Below are 5,969 nucleotides of genomic sequence, written 5' to 3'. Positions count from 1 at the left end.
AAATACGCAAGAATACGCAAGACTATTGCTTCACTTCTCTTTTCCTTCCTCAAATGAGAGGAATTCCAGTTAGGCCACGAGATCTGCAGAAACTTATTCGGATTATAAACAAGCTACGTTTTCGGAATTGGAGAATAAACATTATTTAATATCTTACTCTGTTATTAGTATTATTTTTATTACATGTATTATTTTACTCTATTTATTATTATTATTGCATTTATTATTTTACTCGTTGTTATTACATTATTATTTTACATTATTATTGTTATTATTACATGTATTATTTGACTCTATTATTGTTATTATTACATGTATTATTTTACTCTATTATTGTTATTATTACATTTATTATTTTACTCTATTATTACTGTTATTATTACATTTCCATTATTTTACTCTATTATTATTATTATTATTACGCTTATTATTTTAATCTATTTATTACGGTTATTATTACATTTCTATTATTTTACTCTATTATTATTATTATTACATTATTATTTTACTTTATTATTATTATTATTACATTATTATTTTACTTTATTATTGTTATTATTACATTTATTATTTTACTGTTATTGTTATTACTACATTTATTATTTTACTCTATTATTACTGTTATTAATACATTTCCATTATTTTACTCTATTATTATTATTACATTTATTATTTTACTCTATTATTACTGTTATTATTACATTTCCATTATTTTACTCTATTATTATTACATTATTATTTTACTCTATTATTATTATTACATTTATTATTTTACTCTATTTATTATCATTATTATTACATTTATTATTTTACTCTGTTATTGTTATTATTACATGTATTATTTTAATCTATTTATTACGGTTATTATTACATTTCCATTATTTTACTCTATTATTATTACATTATTATTTTACTTTATTATTGTTATTATTACATGTATTATTTTACTCTATTATTGTTATTATTACATTTATTATTTTACTCTATTATTACTGTTATTATCACATTTATTATTTTACTCTATTATTGTTGTTATTATTACATTTTCATTATTTTACTCTATTATTACATTATTATTTTACTTTATTATTGTTATTATTACATTTATTATTTTACTCTATTATTATTACATTTATTATTTTACTCTATTTATTATTGTTATTATTACATTTTACTCTATTATTACTGTTATTAATACATTTCCATTATTTTACTCTATTATTATTACATTTATTATTTTACTCTATTATTACTGTTATTATTACATTTCCATTATTTTCTATTATTATTATTACATTATTATTTTACTTTATTATTGTTATTATTACATGTATTATTTTACTCTATTATTACTGTTATTATTACATTTTCATTATTTTACTCTATTATTATTATTACATTATTATTTTACTTTATTATTGTTATTATTACATTTATTATTTTACTCTATTATTATTATTATTATTATTATTACATTTATTATTTTACTCTATTTATTATTGTTATTATTACATTTACATTGTTTTACTCTATTATTATTATTACATTTATTATTTTACTCTATTATTATTATTACATTTATTATTTTACTCTATTTATTATTGTTATTATTACATTTACATTGTTTTACTCTATTATTATTATTACATTTATTATTTTACTCTATTATTATTATCACATTTATTATTTTACTCTATTATTACTGTTATTATTACATTTTCATTATTTTACTCTATTATTATTATTACATTATTATTTTACTTTATTATTGTTATTATTACATTTATTATTTTACTCTATTATTATTATTATTACATTTATTATTTTACTCTATTTATTATTGTTATTATTACATTTCCATTATTTTATTCTATTATTATTACATTTATTATTTTACTCTATTATTATTATTATTACATGTATTATTTGACTCTATTATTACTGTTATTATTACATTTCCATTATTTTACTCTATTATTATTACATTATTATTTTACTTTATTATTGTTATTATTACATTTATTATTTTACTCTATTATTGTTATTATTACATTTATTATTTGACTCTATTATTGTTATTATTACATGTATTATTTGACTCTATTATTGTTATTATTACATTTCCATTATTTGACTCTATTATTATTATTATTATTATTATTATTATTATTATTACATTATGTTACTCTCTTTATTCTTATTGGAAGGATACATAAATATGGTGTATTACATTACATTATATTATAAGCTATATAAAAATTTGGTACCAGACTTTTAAAATAAAGCACCACATGAGGATAACGGTTACCAAAACCTTTGTCTCTACAACCATCCGATGCTCCGAAATAAATTCATGCCACAAAGGCAGTGAGTCATAAGAAACAGGAGGAAAATAAACTTAGATAAACACACTTGTGTGGCTCTTTTCCACGGCTCTTGATTTATGTAACTTTGATTAATCCACCCCTTATGCCCAAAGTTAAAAATAGACAAAACTCTTCCACATTCGAGGCCACCGGGCCCACTCAATCTATTGCAACTTTCCTTTTACATTGCATGGTTATAATCTATATAGATAAAAAAAATGTAATGTTAGTTTGTGGGATTCACATAACTCCAAAACCACTGGGCGAACTGACACCAAATCTGGACACAAGACACCTCTCAGGCCAAGGAGTGACCATCACTCATCAAAACACTGAAAAACACAACAGAAGGGATAGGTAGGAACACTGATAGATTAGACAGGATAGATAGACAGGATAGATAGATAGATAGATAGATAGACACATACATACATACATACATATATAGGTAGGAACATAGATAGGTAGGAACACTGATAAGATAGATAGATAGATAGATAGATAGATAGATGATAGGAACAATGATAGACAGATAAATAGGAACATAGATAAATAGGAACAGAGATAGACAGACAGATAGGAATACTGATAGGTAGGTAGGTAGGTAGATAGATAGATAGGGACATAGGTAGATAGGAACATAGGTAGAAACATTGATAGGTTAGACAGACAGACAGACAGACAGACAGACAGACAGGAACAATGATAGACAGATAGATAGGAACATAGATAGATAGGAACAGTGATAGACAGATAGATAGGAATACCGATAGATAGACAGACAGATAGATAGATAGATAGATAGATAGGGACATAGATAGATAGGAACAATTAGAAAGGCAGACAGACAGATAGAAATACCCATAGATAGATAGATAGATAGATAGATAGATAGATACCTAAATAGATAGGAACATAGGTACGAAAACAAATAGGTTAGTTAGTTAGATAGATAAATAGATTGATAGATAGACAGACAGATAGATACGAACATAGATAGATAGGAACATAGGTAGGAACACTGATAGGTTAGATAGATAGATAGATAGATAGGAACAATGGTAGATAGATAAGAACATAGATAGATAGGAACAATTAGACAGGCAGACAGACAGATAGAAATACCCATAGATAGATAGATAGATAGATAGATAGATAGATAGATAGAGACATAAATAGATAGGAACATAGGTAGGAAAACAAATAGGTTAGTTAGATAGATAAATAGATTGATAGATAGACAGACAGATAGATACGAACATAGATAGATAGGAACAGAGATAGACAGACAGATAGATAGGAACATAGGTAGGAACACTGATAGGATAGGTAGATAGATAGATAGATAGATAGATAGATAGATAGATAGATAGGAACAATGATAGACAGATAGATAGGAACATAGATAAATAGGAACAGTGATAGACAGACAGATAGATAGGAATACCGATAGATAGATAGACAGACAGACAGAAAGATAGAGACATCTATAGATAAGAACATAGATAGATAGGAACAATTAGACAGGCAGACAGATAGATAGAAATACTCATAGATAGATAGATAGATAGATAGATAGATAGATGGATAGATGGATAGATGGATAGATGGATAGATGGATAGGGACATAAATAGTTAGGAACATAGGTAGGAAAACAGATGGGTTAGTTAGTTAGTTAGATAAATAGACAGATAGATAAGAACAATGACAGACAGACAGACAGGAACATAGATAGATAGGAACAGTGATACACAGACAGATAGATAGATAATAATACCGATAGGTAGATAGATAGATAGATAGATAGGAATAGTTAGACAGACAGATAGGAATACCCATAGATAGATAGATAGATAGATAGATAGATAGAGACATAGGTAGGAACACTGATAGGATAGATAGATAGATAGATAGATAGATAGATAGATAGATAGATAGGAGCATAGATAGGAACCGTGATAGATAGACAGACAGATAGACAGATAAGAATACCCATAGATAGATAGATAGATAGATAGATAGATAGATAGATAGGACCACGGATGGTAGGAACATATAGATAGGAACAAAGATAAGATTGGTATATAGATAGACGTATGTGTCCAGAGGAGGGCGACTCAAATGATCAAGGGTCTGAACAATCCCTATGAGGAGCGGCTTAAGGAGCTGGGCATGTTTAGCCTGAAGAAGAGAAGGCTGAGAGGAGATATGATGAGAGCCATGTATAAATATGTGAGAGGAAGCCACAGGGAGGAGGGAGTGAACTTGGAGACTAGGATGTGAAACAATGGCTTCAAACTACAAGAGAGGAGATTCCACCTGAACATGAGGAAGAACTTCCTGACTGTGAGAGCCGTTCAGCAGTGGAACTCTCTGCCATGGAGTGTGGTGGAGGCTCCTTCTTTGGAGGCTTTGAAACAGAGGCTGGATGGCCATCTGTCAGGGGTGATTTGAATGCAATATTCCTGCTTCTTGTCAGGATGGGGTTGGACTGGAAGGTCCCTTCCAACTCTAGGATTCTATGAAAGAAATCTGTGAAGCATACTGATTGTGGTGGAGGCTCCTTCTTGTGAAGCTTTTCAACAGAGGCTGGATGGCCATCTGTCAGGGGTGCTTTGAATGAGATTTTCCTGCTTCTTGGCATTCTATATAGATAGATGGATGATAGGCAGGCAGACAGACAGACAGGGAACACAAATAGATAGACAGAAGGCAGACAGATAAACACAGATAGATAAACACAGTCCTGCCATGTAGGAAGACACCATCCAAGCCCTCCCGACAGATGGCTCGCCAACCCAGCCAGGCCTCTCCCTCTCCCTAGGCCTCAGGCCTGCCCTCCCAGATAAGGGACTCCAACTCCCATCAGCCCCTGCCGAGGCAGCCAGCCGCGAGGGACGCCGGGAGATGTAGTCCAAGCTGGGCCCGCCCCGCTCACCGTGGGCCTGGCTCTCTCTCCTCCTCGCTCTCCTTCCCGGGCCTTTTCAGAAGCCTCCCGCCCGCCGGCAACTCCTCCAGCCGGGCCAGGTGAGCCGGCCTCGGCCTGGGAAGCCACAACACTCCGGCCCGCCTCCGCCCTCCATCCTCCGCCCTCTGAGGGAAGGGACCGGCGCGCCCACTGCGCATGCGCGCCTCCCTCCGAGGGCGGGGCGCCTCCTCACGCCACCCCCAACGCGCATGCGCACCGCTGCCAGGGCTCAGCGCGGTGGCACCACGGGAGTCGTAGTCTCGGCCCTCATCGACGCAGAGGGAGGAAGCGCGGGGCAAAGACTACATCTCCCAGGATGCCATCGCGCCTGAGCTGTGCCACTCTCCAAGGGGGAGTCAAACTGCTCCCAGGAGGAGGGTTCTTCCTCTCTTCGCCTTCAGGCATTTCCTCCCTCTTTTTTCCCCCTTTCTTTCCTTCTCCTCTTGCCTTTTCTGATACACCTTTCCCCTCTTCTTTCTTTCTTTCCTTTCTCTTCCCTTTCCTCCCTTCCTTTTCTTCCTCCCTTCTTTTCCTTTTTCTTCCTTTCTTTCCTTCCTCCCTTGTTTTTCTTTCTTTCTTCCTTCTTCCCCCTCCTTTTCCTTCCTTTCTTCTTTTTCTTTTTTTCCCTCCCTCC

General features: G+C 32.4%; 1 protein-coding gene across 1 annotated transcript in view; it reads right to left on the bottom strand.

The window, feature by feature from the left end:
* The window catches only part of NADK (NAD kinase), a 54,888-nt gene extending 49,405 nt beyond the window's left edge, over positions 1 to 5,483 (bottom strand). Inside the window, exon 1 of the mRNA XM_067472953.1 lies at positions 5,306 to 5,483. The gene's annotated coding sequence lies outside the window, so the exon portion shown is untranslated. The remainder of the gene's footprint in view (positions 1 to 5,305) is intronic.
* Positions 5,484 to 5,969: the final 486 nt, after the last annotated feature.

This window comes from Anolis sagrei, chromosome 13 (assembly GCF_037176765.1).
Source record: "Anolis sagrei isolate rAnoSag1 chromosome 13, rAnoSag1.mat, whole genome shotgun sequence".
NCBI lineage: Eukaryota > Metazoa > Chordata > Lepidosauria > Squamata > Dactyloidae > Anolis > Anolis sagrei.
Note: the sequence above shows the minus strand (reverse complement) of the source record. Positions and strands in the feature narration are given on the sequence as shown.